Below are 6,443 nucleotides of genomic sequence, written 5' to 3' on the forward strand. Positions count from 1 at the left end.
CTGCATAACTGGTCATAATGTTTGCATGGCCTTTGCCACATTTATGATGGCCAAAATTTGAGACCTCCGCGATCTTGATGAGGTATTTTGTGTGGTCTTTAAATAAAGACTAGACGCGATAAACAACCTTTCTAAATAGAGTTTTAGCAATTTCTCCTCCATTTAAGCTCTAAATTGAGTGATTCAAAGCCTAGGTTATTCGGAAAGTGTGGGGCTATGTATAACTAGGAATCATGGGGGAACCTTTGTTTAGGGTAATTTTGGCTCTGAAGAGGTGTCCCAACCTCTTTTTCTCTATCTTAAATTTGTGAAATTGTGCATGTTGCTTGTTTCGGCTATTTTTAATCCCTGTAATGTGTCCCATTTGGGGACATAAGTTCCGGGAGGTAATTAGGACCGTTTGATGGGGTCTATTTTGAAATTTCCAATGCAGATCTCAAATTTCCCGTTTTGACTTCAATTTAGGTCCATCTCCATTTTGTGTGATTTTGGTATCTAAATGATTGTATAAATACTGTAATTCTATATTTGATATCTTGACAACATCTAAGAGCATTCGAAAGGGAAAATTTTTGGCATAGTTATTTGGAGCGTGTCATATAAGCCTTAAGGTAAGCTATGGCTTGTCGTTCCTTATATTGATCTTGAATACGTAAAAACATTTTGATTTGTGTGAATTTGGAGTCGGTACCTAGTTGTTCATGTTAAGTTACTCAGAATTCGTGTTTTAGGTTGTTTATCGGGCTTTTAAGGACTAAGAGCATGTTAGTTGTGTTACTTTTAATCACTTTTACCTTGTGGTGTGCTTCGATTATTGTTATTTATTATTTTGGAAACATGTGCAGTCTTAGTCTAGGCTTACACTAGAGATTGCCATAGACTTGCACGTGTTGGAGTCGTTAGGCCTTAGATCCTTCCTCTGACATTGTCTCGAACGACTTAGCTCCTAGACTTATGTAGCAGAATTGAGTCTTGTAGCATATTCCTTAGTTAGGTGACAACTCAACTCAACTTGCCTTTATCTTCTTTGGTCTTGTCTTTGCGTTCAACTAGTGGTGTACGTGGGTAGTTAGGGCATATCATTGATGCGGCATAGAGTTGTGGAGTAGGAGATTGAGTGGCTACCTGATGAGTTTGAGGTGGTCTCGTGCTGCGAGTGGACAAATATTTTGTTGGTAATGGCATTTGGACTCATTAGAGTTCATTTTCTATGGTTTGAGCCCGTAAACCCTATTATTACTCATGATTTGAAGCTCTCATATGCACCTATTTTCAATAAGGTTTAGTTTACAATCGCATTTCCTATTGATCTGGCGAGAGTTTTGACTAGGGGCATCATTATTTGTACTTCCCTCTTATTCAATTAGAGTTCTGACTAGGAGATCCTATTTAATACTTTCCTTGATCTAATTAGAGTTCTAACTAGGGAGATTCTGCCTTATGTCCCATTTGATTTGATTAAATGTCCGACTGGGTGAATTTATTAGATTCATGGATGCCTATACCGTGGTGGTAGTCCATGGAAAACTGTGAAAGTTTTGGTACTATTTTCAAGTTCCCGATTTAGTTCTTAGCTCTTTGTGCACCTGTCAGGCTTATGGAGGTCTGTTCAAGTTTTACTTAATTTTGCACATAAGTGTACCTTCTAGGTTTATGGGAGTCGGGTTAGGTTTAGTTATTTTTACTTATTTATTTTAAGTTCTCATTACACTTGTTTGAATTGCTGATAGCTTTCCGTTCCTTGACCCCTGTTGTATTTAGATTCTAGCATTTCTTATTGCCTTTAAATTTCTTGCTCAGTCAGCCTATCATGTCTATTGAGTACCTATTGTTTTGGTAGTCTTTCTGCATTCTGCATCTGTTATGTGATGCAAGTCCGAGCACCAGTTACCATCGCTCAGATTCAAGCCAGTAGAGGCTTTAGTTCAGAGACGAGGGTTAGCACATGGCATCCTGGACTTACCTGTATTTATGTCCTTCTGATACAATATATATGGTATGTTATGTTCCTAAAGGACTAACTTAAAATTCTATGTCATGTCTTTATTTATAGTTAAATGTTACTTCATTGAATAACCAGCAACAAGAAAGTATTGTAAAGGTACATATACAAAGGGAGCAGAATCACACCTGTAGGTGTAAAGAGCCCAACAAAAATCTCTATCATGCTTTATGTCTACTAGGACTAAAGTTATCACAAATATCATGGGAAAACTGGGAAACTAGATTCAGATCAAGCTCACATTACCTGAAAATTGAAGCCACCAGTAATACCATCAACATTCAATACCTAGATGATACTGACATTGATTTCATTCATACATAAAAAGGAAAAAGGTTATGCATGATACCTATATTGATTTCATTCATACCTCACTTAACATGTACATCTAGCTCTATACACACTATGAGTGTCTGAACAATCTCTTAACGTGTTCATCTAGTTGTATGCACACTATGAGTGTCTGAACAATCTCATACCCATCAACAAACATTGCATACATATCATATAAAGGAAAAAAAAGCACAATACTTATCATTGTTTTTCATTTCTATTGCAACCGTATATGATAGGAATGAATTAACTTTTTAAGTCCATCCTCCACTTCTTTAGCAATTTGATTCTTTTTCTCAAAGACATCATCCAGATTAAGCTTTGGAACAATGGCTCAGATAATGTACAATCACGAGAGAGGCCCTCATTATTTGGGAGGAAATAATAAGTTCAAAAAAGAGAGCATCAAATACAGAAACTTTAAATATAATCACTTTTTATTTTGTGTCATGAGAAAGAAAAATCTAAGATATCTAAAACTCTCATACCATCAAATACATAGGCTTTGATATTAGATTGAGTATTACTAAGCTTGTAAAAAGCATCAGTTGCTTTATCAGCTAGAGCATGACACTGAATGGAAGCAACAACAGTTTATTATGGTAGTTTGCATGATTTTTATTTAATTAAAACCATGACGTAGATGTTTACAAAGGTGAACAAGGACAAACAAACATGTGCCACAAAATGTGAACTAGCAGTCCGGTAAGAACCACTTTCAATTATATGGCTATATCAATTATTTGACTTAATGTGCTCAAAAATAAGTTCACTAAATTAGTTGTTTGTGCTCTTGTCCACTTCTTCGCACAGTAAACATAATGCAAGACACAGAGATGAAAAGACATGGGAGTGGTCAAGACAAGACAAATTTATAACATAACATCATCTTTGCACAAATAGTTTTAATTATATGTTACCTTTTTGTTTTGTTATGGTAAATCATACGCTTACTACTACCTGTCCAAGAGACAACAATGGCCTTTTCCATCTTTGATAACTTGATGACTTCAACTTCTGACCTTTTTTTCTGATTATCATTAGTTAAGAGAAAATAAATAAATAAAAGTAACAAACATGAATAGTTTGAAAAGACTTAGGCATATCCATCTTGTTGTATCATAACACTCAAAATACTCTCTAAAACAAATCCAATTATTAAGCGATCGTCATCAATTTAAAGACCCAACTAAGAGTCGGGGTTGAATCCCACAAAGACTATATAGTGCAGAGAATTCTATCAAGAAAGTTAGAATGTAAATCAATTCATTTGTAGCAATTAGAACAACAAGTGGATGATTCCATAAAATTTACAAAAAGAATTTTGATATCAAGATTCACAATTAAACTAATATTTCAGAAATTCTAATAAGTAACAAGTAATAGGGATGCGGGGACTGAAAATTGATATCACATAGGGGTAGTGGTCTTGCTCTATAGAGCTGAACACTTCCTTAAAGATTGGGATGAGTCGATGTCGGTCGATGGTGTGAAAACATTTCCTGATGTCGAATTCCAAAAACCTGCGAGAGGTTCCCCACTCTTCTTTGATCTGTCTTAGGACGGAGTGGAAGCCTCGACCCAAGCGGAAGTGCGAATCATGGATAGGCTTGGTCATCTTCAATGATACTAATCTTCTTTCGATCTCATAGCATCAGTCCATAGAATCTCCTTTCAGTCTCACCTATGTGCATAACTAAACAACCCAACACCTAACATTATCTCTCTTTCGATGTATAAATAGTTCAATTAGATCTGACCCATAATCTCTTTTTTCAAGCAAATTACAGACATCAAACCTAAATTGCAAGTATCGAACTAATTACCCCCTGTAATAAATCTCTTTTGAGCATCAATCGATGATCAGAAGTAGGATTAAGTGTGCAACCCTATCACAAAAGTTAAACCATACTAATTAACACAAATCCATAGATGAAAAACAACACAACAAAACATAACACATACCCACTACATTAAATCAACACCCAACCGTAGAATTGCACCCCTAGACTTTGGGGTTTTAGCCACCCATCACAAAGTGTAAATAAATTATACTTTCATGAAACAAGCCATAAGTGATCATATGAAATTAAGAAATTATAAGAAACACCCACTTTGAATTCAACTACACATTGTACAAATTAAGAGCAAAGTTGAAAGCCCCAAAACTAAAAAATGTTCTTCACAAGGTAAAGTGTTTCTCAGTCTAAAAACTCTAGAGAAAAGTGTTAAGAACATCCTAGAAAAGATTTCAGTATCCTATTTTCTCTCTTATTTGGGCTATTTTTAGTTTCCCAAAATCTATGCAAAAATTCAATGTGGGACCATTTTAGGGACGTTGGTCGGATTCACCAAGCAGATTTGGTGGATCGGCATTTATTCATTAGCTCGCCTTTCTCTTGCTTTATGCTTCAGGTGATTGAACCTCATTCAACAAGCTCGTTCTAGTCTTCCTTCATATTTTGTGAATCATCGAGTACCATCTTTGTTTGACTTTTAATCCTTTAATATTTTCTACAAGTCCTATTGCCATCAACGATTGTCAGCAAGTTCGGCGAGTCACCGTTCCTCTTTGAGTTCGTCAACCGGTCTCAGTTAATTGAAGTGTTGAACTCTATCAATTCTAGCTATACTTCAGTTGGTCAATCCACCCTTCTTGTTAGGCGATCAACAATGTGGAGTTTACACGACCATTCTTCCAAACATTCTTCATTGTCTTGTCCCTTAACCTTCAAAGATGCAAATCAACAAAATATCATTAGAATATGACATAATTAGGCATTGAGGACACTAATTGTTGAACTAAATAGGTCTCAAATGAGTGTAAATTTACCACTTATCAACACCCCTAACTTAAACTATTGTTTGTCGTCAAGTAAATAAAGAACACAATGAGTTCAAGAAGGGTGTCTATAATAGATCTCAGTGAGAGCTAGAATGAAAGTTCCATTACAGGAGTACTCTCAATAATATGTGACACTCATTTATGATCAAATAACTTTAAAGGTTGACTAGCCGGTATCAAACCAACCTCAAGCTCACTATAGCTTCTTTACTAATGCAAAAGCAAGTTTCAACAAATGCATTCAAGTGTTTTCACATGAAGGACAATTACATGCTCTCACAACCAAATCAATAAAGAATTTAGGAATCAATACAACTCTCACTCCCCCTAAAGAGAAATACATGCAAAGCTTCATCCCATAGGTTTTGCCCAGATCATCCAATCATCACACAGCCCAGTTAGTGCAAGATCTCAAGGGCCTTTAGGCTTGTAATGGAGTTGAGGGTTAAGGTATGGTCAATTTGTCCTAAAGACTCCACCTTTTCAAAGCATTGTTGCGATCATGTTCACCTCTTCTCAAGTTCTTTTCATTTGAGAACTCAAACTTTGACTTGTCAATCATTGTATTGGAAACCCCTTTTTATTTCACTAAACTATCTTTTTCATTTCAATTTTCAAAAGTTTATTCATTACAATCTCTTTTGTTTAATGGAGAGGTTTGTTCTTTTTGTAACATACTTCAAAGTTGAGTCTTTTTTTGTCTTTCACTTGGCTTTCCTTTCTTTTAAGATGGCTATTCAAACAAATCAATGCTTCGTAAAGGATTTTGGGTTAGAAGTTAAGGGTAATTTTTCTCAAGAGGTTTCAATACGGTTGTCAGTAAATAGATTAGGCTCAAATGGTGCCAAAATGGTTGCACACCCTCACAAGGTAGTCACAAAAAGGATATGGCATTTGGGTTCCCTCTCAAAATTTCTGCCCAAGAACATTTCTAACATTCACCAAATCTAGACAATTTGACTAACAAGGCAAATTCTAGGATTTTACAAGCATGCTTCCAAGTACAACCTTACCATGCATGGCACTTCAAACATAATTATTTAGCACAACCTGATAAAATAAAAGGCTTGCATGTGATGGTCATTGCAAGGCTCATATCAAAACGCATCTAGTCAACACAAGAATCAGAAAGAACATTCAAAAGTGCAACCACGTTGATTTATTCTTTCAATACAAACACTAACACAATACTCATCATGATTACTATTCAAGACATCTACATTGAGCACAATTGTAACACGCTGGAAACTAGTAGGCTAAACT

The 6,443-nt window shown here is 35.6% G+C and overlaps 1 pseudogene; it reads right to left on the reverse strand.

Annotated features, from left to right (window-relative positions):
- Positions 1–2,929, reverse strand: part of LOC102599537 (hypersensitive-induced response protein 1-like) — a 51,078-nt pseudogene extending 48,149 nt beyond the window's left edge.
- Positions 2,930–6,443: the final 3,514 nt, after the last annotated feature.

The sequence above is a fragment of the Solanum tuberosum genome, unplaced genomic scaffold (assembly GCF_000226075.1).
Source record: "Solanum tuberosum cultivar DM 1-3 516 R44 unplaced genomic scaffold, SolTub_3.0 scf00011, whole genome shotgun sequence".
Lineage (NCBI taxonomy): Eukaryota > Viridiplantae > Streptophyta > Magnoliopsida > Solanales > Solanaceae > Solanum > Solanum tuberosum.